The sequence below is a fragment of the Heptranchias perlo genome, chromosome 1, assembly GCF_035084215.1.
Source record: "Heptranchias perlo isolate sHepPer1 chromosome 1, sHepPer1.hap1, whole genome shotgun sequence".
Classification (NCBI taxonomy): domain Eukaryota; kingdom Metazoa; phylum Chordata; class Chondrichthyes; order Hexanchiformes; family Hexanchidae; genus Heptranchias; species Heptranchias perlo.
This window is the reverse complement of record NC_090325.1, coordinates 128,751,334-128,763,285: the sequence shown is the minus strand read 5'-3', so window position 1 is coordinate 128,763,285 and position 11,952 is coordinate 128,751,334.

Sequence of the window (11,952 nt, the reverse complement as noted above, 5' to 3'; positions counted from 1 at the left end):
TGTTATATGAATTAGGAATGATTTTGCTGAAATACACACTGAAGCTTAAGGGGGAATAAAAGTGAAGTCACTCCTTTCACTGAATGTAGTTAATGTAAAAGAGATAAGCAAGTGAGTAGTTTGGTGAATGTTGCTTCTTTGCTCACTCATTTAGCTCATCTTTTTCCTGTTAAGAATGGGGAGAAAAATGACATAATCAAATCCTCACAATCCCAATGTAAAGTCTATCCTCCTAATGACATCAATTTTACTACTTTAAATAAAAATTATTATAAAGTGAATTCATATTGGAACTTGGTAATATAATTTGCCCATAATTCTTAATGGGGTGGAAAAAAATGTCCTTTATGACTACTGAGGTTGCCTAAAAAAACAAGGTGTGGCATGTGCTGCCTTCAGATGTTAGAAACTTTCACAGTAATTAAATCAGAAGTTAAAGTAAAGTGATGAAAGATTCAACTATTCTCATTTAAAGAATGGGAGGGGCAGTTGGAGTTGCAAATTAGTTACAAATGCTGCTCACTAAATTTTATGATTTCCAAAGCTCTTGTCACTAATCTGGATCATTAAATATCATATAGTATTTGACCTCTCATATGGAGTTGGTCTCGGATCATCTATCTTTGTGTCTCGTGGCTGATTTTTTTTTTGTCAAGCAATCATGTCCTGGTATCAGCAAAATAGGTTAAACCGATGAAATGGGTTTGTGTCTCATGTAATCTGCCCATTGTGAAGACTTTTTTTGGAAATTTTTTTTTGCTACTGGAAGCGGGAGACATCTATGGATTTGTGTTATAAATTCAAACATTTTTATTACCAAAAGTACACAGTAACTTATCTCATGATATGGCATAATTTGTCCTCATCATTTTAGATCATCTATCTTCTTTCCCTTGCACTTCCCTTCCCCATTTGTATCTATGGCTCTGATTCAGTGCTTAGGTTGACTCTTCATCAGACAGCTTGCAAAGTTAAGTTTCCCCAGTCAATTAAAGAGCTGGTCCTAATTGCTGGCCGCTACGGAAATTAGAATTCCCAGTTTTGTAACTTTTTTTAAACTTCTCAGTTCCTCCTAATGTTGTATTGCTTGTCCTTAGTGCAGTCCCACCTTTTTCATATTTCTTGTTTTCTTACTGCTATATAACCCAAATTGGGCTCATGGTCCACGTTGCAAAACTTAAGTTCCCCCTTCTCCAAACGCCATACCGTATTTAGTGTTAACTGCAAATTTATGCATTATATGGTTAAACTTACCCATAGGGAATGTCCTTTTATATTTTATCTCTGTCCCCTTTAATATTTTGGTTTAGTACACTTGCTGCTGTCCAGTTATTTATTTTTGTTCCAGCTGAAGCTCGGTGAATAACCCTGGAATGATGCTCGGCAAGCTTTTGGTGGCAATGTCCTCAGGCAAAAGAGTGTTTTTTAAAAATTCAAATATTGGTGGATTGGGCATTAATAAGAACATTGGCTTGAAGCATACCCTGTTGATGGGCCGCACTGCTTCATAATACAGTGCATATAATTATTTCTACTCCATAAAAAATTCAGAGTTCTAACCGTTCTATAACCTTTACCTGTAAGTAGCACAGATTGTCTCTCCACCTGAAAGGCTGGTAAATTTCTGGTTCAGGTGTTTAGACGTAAATGATGGTCCTATAAATGATGATGATTACCAATTGCAATTCCTGACACAAGAAACTGGGTTAATACTTATTTGTGTAGTTAAAGCACAACTGTGGTACAAGATTGTTTTTGCAGAGATATTAATGGTATATCTGAGTGGAAGAAGTCATTTTAAACTCCACATAGACTTATCCACAGCTTGGTATTTTTAGCCACCCCCGCAAGAATCTATACATTCATCATTTCTGTCTACACTATTCTGGACAACTTAATGGCTGTAATAATACCAGGAGCCAACTAATTTTTATACTTTTTAAATTTATTACAGGTGTCTGTTGCTTTGTAAAAAGAGTTTGATGACATGAACAAATGACTTGAACTTTGCCCTTGCAGTTCATGAAGTTCTTTGAATCCCTCAGTTATATGACACATTTGTAACATTCCCATCTATAAAATGCAATAAAGTTGATGAGGTTTAGAAGTAGTGGTATTGTGAAAAGCTGTTACGGTAAGTCTTGCTCAACAGCCAATGTTATTCCTTTCTGAAACAAGAAAATAGTTACCCAGCTCCCATATCCTGGTCAGAATTTTCATGTTGATCACATCTTTTCCCTGTTATATTCTCATGTATACCCACCAGTTCAAACCTCCAAAGAATAAATGGAGAATAACAATGAGACTTGCTCCATACTTTTCAATAGATATATTATCATCAGTTTAAAAACAAATCTGCATGAACAAGAACATAACTTATTGTACCCTTAATGTATTTGCTTCTCTTAAATCTTTGGCTTTTTTTTCTCTCCCCCTCTCCCCCCCCCCCCCCCCCACCCCAGCGTCTGCCCTCTTCTAACTTATTCCATGAACTGTGCATGTTGCATAGCTGCTGAACGTATGAGAAAATTTGATTTTGTACATTTTTTCCAAGACACTTGAAAGCTATTTTCATAGTTTCTGGGGTATCTTAAAACCTTTTTATGGTTGTATTTTTATCCCCCTTATTTTAGCCACTTTGACTTCTATATTTTAGATTACTTTCATAAATAAGCCTTATCTTCCTCAATAATATCTTCACGGGCCCTAATATCTGGGTACGATTCTGATAGCAAGCCCAGCATAACACATAGAAAACCTTTCTATAAATTGCTTTAGCTACTGGATCTATTCTGTGCTTCTAAAGAACCTGTTTTGCTTCTTCAAAAAGCAGTAGAGTATCATGTTGTCAGATCTTGTTTCAGACTTTTAACTGCCAAGCAAATTTATTGAGCAATACCTGAACAAGTAAATATATATCACAAATATAATACATACATATTTATTGTAGATATACTAATCAACTCCTCCAAAGAAAATAAATGAGTGCAGTCTCTATACTGAACTATTTTGCATTTAATCTTTATAAATGCAGCTATTCATACATTTTCCAAATGCAAGATTACAAGCTGATTTAATTATTTAAACAATTTAACTTAAATATCCCTCAACAGTTGCCAGGACTTGTTGGATTTAATTAACTTTTGGCTCAATCCAAAAGGAACTGTTAGTCACACAAATAACTGTACTAATTAGACAATGGGATCGAGTTTCTGCGCATTTACATCAGTAATATCAGCACAATCCGAGCGAAATCCAGCGAAAAGGATCAGGGAATTTTAAACGTGAGTGATGCACAAAACCACTTGCGTTTGTATTTTCCGTGATCTTTATACACTGGATTAAAATTCAGTTCATCTGGGGGATCAGGCCCTGCCCACAAAACTGGCAACGCAGCCAGGTCAATGTGGCAGGATTCCGCCGATTGTGCTGTTTAGGGAAGGCTCTTCAAATTGTACTCATTTTCTTGGGCGCGCAGGCACTAGTAGGCATGTTTTAAAAGTTTTTTTCATATCAAAAAATATTTAATTTACTAAGAACCTGACACCAATGAAACTATTAAATGGTTCAGTATAGTTTTTTAAGTGATTTTTAAATCAGGTTACTCACAGGTGGAGGACTGGACACCTTTATTAAAAATGCTTATTTTTGATGATAAATCCATTTTCAACTGTATTAATAAAACGGCACCAGCTTACCATTCTTAAATACATCAAGGAATATTTTTTAATGAAAAGAACAACAAAAATGAATTCGATCTATTAAGATGCCCGATTGTGCTAGTAAATTAAAGATTTTACATTTGTGATTATGCAAATGAATTTGATCAGAAACTTGAACTGTAACCTAGCCAGCGTAATTTAGAGTGCATTTTAACTATGTTTATGTTTGAAACATGTAGCTTGATTCCTCCTCGAAGCCCATTCTCCTGGAGATAATGGTAAAAAGAAAGGCACGTGGCCAAACAAAACCGTTATGGTTGACGAATGTACAAAGGCAAATTCAATTGAAACAGAAGGCATTCTACACACTAAAGGCATTTAAGTCCCAGGCGAACAGAGAAAAGTATCACATGCAATTGAGGGAGACAAAAACCACCATTAGAGTAGCCAAGAGATCTCTGGAAAAGAAGATAGTGTGCAATTGTGGCCGTAATGGCAGAAGCTTTTTCAGCTATGGACCGAATGGGGCCACAAAAGGATACTATAGGGCAGATTCAAACTGATTCTCAGGTTATAGCAGAGCTGTTAAATGACTGTTTCACATCAGTCTATACTCCTGTAGATGATGCTTATGATGGGGGTGCTCTGTACTAAATAGCATTATTAATATTAAAATAGATAATAATGTCATTTTGGATAGATTAGGAAAGCTCAAAATTGATAGGGCTCCAGGTCTGGATAATATCCATCCAGGGGTGATTAAAGAGATGGGGCAGGTAGTCGGTGAGCCCCTAATGCATATCTTTAATAGTTCAGTAGAGACAGGGATAGTTCCCTTAGACTGGGAACTAGCTCATGTAATTCCCATTTTCAAAAAAGGGAACAAATCAGAGCCAGGGAATTACAGGCCTATTAGTCTGACATCCATTATTGGGAAGGTGCTAGAGGGGATGGTAAAAGAGGCTCTTTATGATAACTTGGGAAGGGGCCATTAGAAATTCACAACACAGTTTCTGAAAAAATAGGTCGCGCCTAACAAATTTAAGAGTTTTTTGAGGAAGTCACTAGGGTAGTGGATGGGGGAAATCTGGTAGACGTTGTCTACCTGGACTTTCAGAAAGCCTTTGATAAGGTACCTCACACTAGGTTACTTCACAAGATAAAATCTTGTGGTAGCGTAGGAATTTGAATTGCTGGTTTAGGAATTGGCTCCAATCCTGCAGCCAAAACGTTATAGTTGACGGATGTGATTCAGCCTGGAGACCTGTGACTAGTGGTGTCCCCAGGGATTTGTCCTAGGTCTGCTACTCTTCAGTCTTTACTAATGACCTGGACAGTGGTGTTGGGAGTATGGTAAGTAAGTTTGCAGATGACACCAAAATCTGTGCAAGGGTTAAGATGGTAGAGATGTGCAATCAAATCCAAAAAGATCTAGATGTGCTAGGGGAATGAGCCATACAATGGCAAATGGTATTTAATTTAGATAAATGTAGTGTCAAGCATGTTGGTAGGGCCAACACAGACTACACGTATCACTTGCAGGGAACAATACTGAAAGAGGTTGAGAGAGAAAAAAATCTAGGTGCACAGATCACTTAAGGTTCATGACCAATGTAGAGAAAATGTAGCTGAAGCTAAGGGTATGGGGTTGTATTAATAGAACCATTCAGTATAAATTAAAGGACACAATCTTGACACTATATGGGTCACTGGTCAGATGGCATCTGGAGTACTGTGCCCAGTTTCCATCCACCCACATGGTGGGTGATTCAATGACCTTGGAAAAGATCCAGAGCAGAGCAACAAGAATGATTCCTAGCTTAAAGAACCTCAGCTACTCAGATTCAAGGACCTCGGTCTATTTACTTTAAAGCAGCTTAGATTTAGAGATGACCTGATAGAGGTCTATTAAATAATTAAAGGGCTGGATACCGCCCTATTGATAGATTATTCCAGTTTAACAGATTAGGGAGAACCAGGGGACACGAGTTTAAACTATGGAAGAGTACAAATAGGCTGGATGTTAGGCGGTTCTTCTTTTCCCATAGACTTGAGCCTCTGGAATACATTGCTGGCTGGTGTGGTGGGTGCTGACTCTCTGTATGCCTTCAAGAGGGAGCCGGACCAGTTTTTGACTGGGGTAAAGAAGGTAAGTGTCTTTATAGATAACACTTGGTCCATGTGATGTCCAGGACTGGTTTTGATCACCTGAAAGGGTCGGAGAGGAATTTTCCACAGTATTTTTTTCCCTTATTAGCCCTGGGTTTTTTCTCTTTTTTTGCTTCTCCCAGGAGATTACATGGCTGCGGGGTGGGTGGGAGGTGGAAGGGAGAGAAGAAGTGTGTAGTCATAATGTTCCAGCCATCATGTCATGAGGCAGGCTTGATGGACCAGCTGGCCTTTTCCTGCTGGTCAATTTCGTATGCTCAAACAACATTTAGCAACATTTCTACTGAGTTAGGCTGGGGACATGATTCTAATTGCACCTGATTTTTAAACTCCTAATTTAATGTGACTGGATTAAAGGGATCACCACTGAACCAAACCTGGGGGTGGGGGGAAGCTACTTCATTTTTGTCACAATCCAGTAGATTAGTTCACCGTAGGAATTACTTTCTTGTATCTATATTCCAATTAGAAATGTTTGTGGAAATATGGTGAATCGAGTTATAGATCTAGAAAATTACTGTTCTAACTGCACCCTCTAACAGTCCAAATATCAATACACAAAAATAGTCCATTCCAATAGTGTTGTAGATGATGCATGTTTAAAATTTATATTGGATAAATCTTTGAAGGCAGAAAGTTGCAGGGCTATGGGGCAAGAGCAGGCGAGTGGGACTAATTAGATCACTCTTTTAAAGAGCCGGCACAGGCACAATGGCCCAAATGGGCTTGAGTCTATGATTCTATATGTGGGCAACGTGCACAAGGCTGCATTTATTATCCATCCTGAGTTGCCCTAAAAAGGTGGTGGTGGGCTTCTGTTTGGGTGGCTTGCTGGGTCACTACAGAGGACATTAAAAGTAAACCACATTGTGGTGAATTACGATCCTAGCCCCAACCCAGATCAGGAGTTCACTCTCAACCTAAGGTTGAGATGGCCAAATCCTAAAGGCACTGAATGGGTCTGAACGTCTGGTCTACCTCTCCCAAGGGAAAGGGACAACCCGAGAATATTACCGTCCTCCAGATAGTGTTTTCAGCAAGTTGCAGCCAGATTGTAATATCCCGGATATTGTGAGGGTCCGGGGGTGTCTCTTCTGTATTGTACCTCTTCACCAAAAGGGTGTACAGAGATGGGGTTCATGAGTTAGTGATACAGAAGACTATGCGAGACAATATAAAAACTATACAGAGGTTTATTGATGAAACAATTTGCAATCTACAGCTGGTGAGGCTGGCAATCGCAACATTAACAGTTTCTTAAGAAGGTAAAAATTATGATTCTTAAAAGTATTCAGACAGGATATCCATCAATTATCGAGGTAACTTCTACCTTAAATCCCCGAATAGTAGAAGACTATAGAGTCACCTTACTCTGATAGTTGAGAAACGCTTCAGCCCTTCTAAGCGAAACTAAAAAAAACTTGAGCTGAGCTCTCAGAATTTATACCATTTTTTCCCAGTTGCTTCATTTTGGCTGAGTGGTTTTTGTTTACGTGGCCCCTGTTGATTGATTTGGTTTCAATTTTTACTGATCAAAATTAGTTACATTTCAGCTGACTGCTGTTTTTCTTCAACCTATGTTCATTGTAAAGAGTTATCTCAAGCACTGGTCAAAGGTACTGGTCACTGACCAAATCTGCTGTTTTCATCATTTGCTTTGGATTGTATAGGGTTATCAAGGATTGGTCAAAGGTAGTCACTCTTGACCAAATCTACTGTTCTCAGCATTTTGCTCACCGCAAAGTGCCTTTAAATGATTATTAAAAATGTTAAAGTCTGTTGTAAAAGGTCATCAAATGATTATTAAAAGTAGGTACCCTTTATCCCCAGGTTCCTTCACACCCCCCTCTTGACCAGCATGAGTGTGAGTATCAAAGGCAGGTCAGCCAATATTTTTCAAACAAGGCTTCAAGAATACATCAAACAAGATCAATTTTGCGAGATATACAACAGTCTAAACACATGCCACAGCAAAGAGGTGAGTCATTCAGGCGAGTCATGAAGACATTGCAGTGTCTGATGAGCTGTCCGAAGCTTGACATGCTGAGCAATGTCCCAGAAGATCCGCCATCGATGGGGAGCACAAGGCCATGTGCTTATTCCAATGTCTTCACCATCTTTTCCGAGGACCCTTATATTTGATTAAAGGACTGCATTGGCAGTGTTTGCGAACCACTCAAAGGTCACTGAGCTTTAATTCTTTAATCAAAGTTTTGTACCTCTTGGAGTGGATGCCAAAGTAGTCCAATCTTTGGTAGCAATATAAAAGTTATAATACAAAAGCAAAATACAATGGATGCTGGAATCTGAAACAAAAACGGAAAATGCCGGCAAGTCCAGCAGGTCAGGCATATCATTTTAAAACCAAAATGAGCATAGAATCATAGAAAATTTACAGCACAGAAGGAGTCCATTCGACCCATCGTGTCCGCACTGGCTGAGAAACGAGCCACCCAGCCTAATCCCACTTTCCTGCATTTGGTCCGTATCCCTGCAGGTCACAGCTCTTCAGGTGCACATCCAGGTATTTTTTTAAAATGAGTTGAGAGTTTCTGCCTCTACCACCCTCTCAGGCAGAGAGTTCCAGACCCCCACCACCTTCTGGGTGAAAACATGTTTCCTCATTTCCGCTCTAATCCTTCTATCAATCACTTTGTCAATAACCAGGGGGCATAGACTTAATGAGTACCAGAATGATGTATGAGAAGACACCAAGAATACTTCCAAGTACTCCTGAGACAGAATCAGCGATCCAACCAATAGCAATTTTAGTAGCAGAAGCTAACCCTGGTATTGCCCCTATAATACCTTGACTTATAGCCTTAGGCCAATCTGGGGCTTGCCAAATATTATCCAATTCAATTTGCGGCAGCAAGTGTAGTGTCCTTTTAATAGTATCCGCGACTGAGTAATTGGTAAAGGTAAGAATCAGTTCCATGCCCTGTAACTAAGAACTGTATTAAGTTTGATAGGTGTATAATTAATACCGGGGGCATAAGAATTCCTAGATCTAGAGGATTTAATGTATTGGAGAGTGTGTCCACAACAGGTGACATCTCTAGAGGATGTTATCATCCAAGTGCCTATGTTCAGTCCACAGTTGGCACACTTGGAAGCTGTAATGGCTGCATAAGATCCATTCCTCAAAGAGAAATCTTGCCAGTGATCTGGTCTAACTAGTTTAGAGATGATAGGGCAGTTTGCCTTACCCAAACCATTTCCACATTGCTTGAATTTTTCCCATGTATTACAGATAAGGAACCCCTGATTAGTGCATTCCTTTGCATGAAGGAAATCATATATCATGGAGGTGGAATTAGGCTTTAAACATAGACGGGCCATTTGGTCATACAGATGTTGAACCATTACCAAGGCCCTGAATGATCCTGAGGTCTTGGTGAGACCTAAATGAAGGATCTTCCACTGCTTGTAATAGATCTCCATCTGTTTTATCAATAGGATTGTAAGGAGGATATCTAGTCTCCATTAGCTGCCCTTTCTGCTCTAGCGATAACACTAATTTTGACAGACTCCTCTTTAGGGTAGTGTAATGTAGACCAAGTTTCGCTTGTTCGTCTGCGAGACTGTTGCCCTTCGAGTGTACTGTCCCAGTGGTATGCCCGTTTACATGAATTAGCTGAGAATTTTGTTTCTCCATCCTCAAGCGGAGAATGTCTTCCCACAACAACTTATGTTTTATGGGTTTACCCTTATGATTGGTAAAGTTTGTTTGTTCCCAGAACACTAGGTCCTGTTAATCCTCTTTTGCAATAGTCGCTATCTGTACAGATTAATGTGGGTTTAATAGGGTCTGCCTTTCCGAAAGCATACTGTAGTGCTACTGCTTCAGCATATTGTGCTGGCTTATGGCCATAGGCTATGGACAGTAATTCTTCTGGATAAAAAGAATAGGAGTCTTAAAGTCCCGACTACTATCCCCATCCCAGCTGAGGATTGTTGGGATGTCCCTTTTTTAGTTGTCATTGACGACCCATCACAGTAAATGACTTGATGGTATTCTGTAAGTGGCCTCATAGGCCTTTGTTTGATTCCTTCCTCCGTATCATCATCCTCCATAATGGGGAGATGCTCTAAGTCCATTTCCGAGGATAGAAATTTAAAAATGAGTTTAGGATCATTCAGGAACGATGCCCATTTATCATATCGGATCTGGGTGGCTCATTATTCATCAGAGGCCATCCTCAGTACTGATCTTGAAGGGTTCTTGCCTTAATGAGGCATTGAACTACCAACTACCATAGTCATGACCCTTTCTTTTTTTGTGTGCCTCCTTTCAACATTGGAGAAGTTATAAGAATGGAACTGAACAGTTACAATGCTCTTTTCATTGTGAAAGTCGGGAATTGCCACTTTAAGTGATGTCTTGAGATGAATATGTAGGGGGACTTGTAAGTCCCTTTGTTCTAGGTCTATGGCCTTTTGAACCTTTCGGCATAATAGTTGCAGTGTTGAGTAATCGTCTGGTGAAAATATAAATGGTCCTTTCACCACTTCGCCCACTCTAGCATACAAGTGGGTTGAGAGCACGGCAAAGGTCGGTGTAAAAGATCCAGCAAAATTTAGGAATCCCAAATTTGCTTGTAGGTTTTTCAGAATTTTAGGATATTGAATGGTGGCCAATTTCTCTTAAGATTGAGTTCATCCTCTGCCGTTTCCAGTTATTCGTAGGCCCAGAAAATCTACCTCCTCCCTAACTAGTCGACTCTTTTTGATGTTGCTTAGGTACCCAGCTGTAGTAAGTCTGGATAAAACAATATCAACGGCTTTCAAGTGCTCTTGGACATCATTGTGTGAAAGATATATATCGTCCACATAAGAGTTTACATTAGGTAGGTCTTTCAAAAGATCAATGATGTGAGCGGAAAAGAGAACGGGGCTGTTTTGAAATCCCTGGGGCAATCTGGTCCAACAGTACTGATACCCATCAGGTTCAGTCATTGCTGTTTTTGCCCAGTCAGTCGCTTCGATTGGATATGACTAGAAGCCATTTGCTAGGTCAATACACTATTTATATCTCTCCCTCTTGATTCCAGAAGTAAAAGGAATTAGGGGTTACGGGGAGCGGGCAGGAAATTGGACATGAATTTAGATTTGAGGTTAGGCTCAGATCAGCCATGATCTTATTAAATGGCGGAGCAGGCTCGAAGGGCCGATTGGCCTACTCCTGCTCCTATTTCTTATGTTCTTATGTTCTAAGGGCTGAGGAATTCTGCAGTTGTGCAGAATGTGGGGCCGTTACCTTATTTAAGGCTGTGTATTCGACCACCAACCTCCACCTCCCATCTGGTTTGACAACACCAAACAATGGTGAATTGGACACCTTGTTCTTCTAGTTCTTTGAGAGTTTTGAGGAGATCCAATTTCCCCTTGTGGTCCTGGATAGGCCACTGTTTTTTGGGTTTGTGCCAGTCAGCATCAAGTGAGTGGGGTTTGATGTTTACCTTGCCACATTGATTTGGATGGTGTTGTAGGTAAGGGTCGTACCTATTATGAGTTGTTCTAGAAGATTTTTTTCTCCCCCCTCTAGGCAAGTTTGATCTAGTTGTATCCGAATGTGTTTCTGCCTGTCATCCTGATCCATGGAAGCCTCCACAGGCCTGGTTGATATTTTAAGGTAATGTTTTATATCTGGTTGTCCTGTGAGAGAACAGGCCAATTTTGGAACCAGTTCTGCTTCTAGGGTGGCTGTGAGTCCACACACAGTAATAGGTATTTTGTAAAATTCAATTATTTTGGTTTTATATTGTGTGAATCCCCTTAATGGTATTTTATAAATTGGGCTTCCCAAAGTTGCCCACTTAGTTTTTATAATTTTAGGATCCATTATAGTGTAATCGGCTCCGTATCAAACAGGGCCTCCACATGTTTGTTGGTGGGCAAGGTTGCCAGAGCATAGGGGAATTCAAGGGGCCCTGGCTGCATGCCAGACCATCAATCCTGAGACTGGTGATCCTCACAATCCTGAGTTTTATCTTTTGTCTTGCTTTTGATCATTTTGACTGATTTTTGTTCCTCCCTTTTGGGCACATTTTCCTATCCAGATCCCTTACGGGGTCTGTCGGACTGTATATGATCTCGACGATCCTCCTGTTGGGGTGGA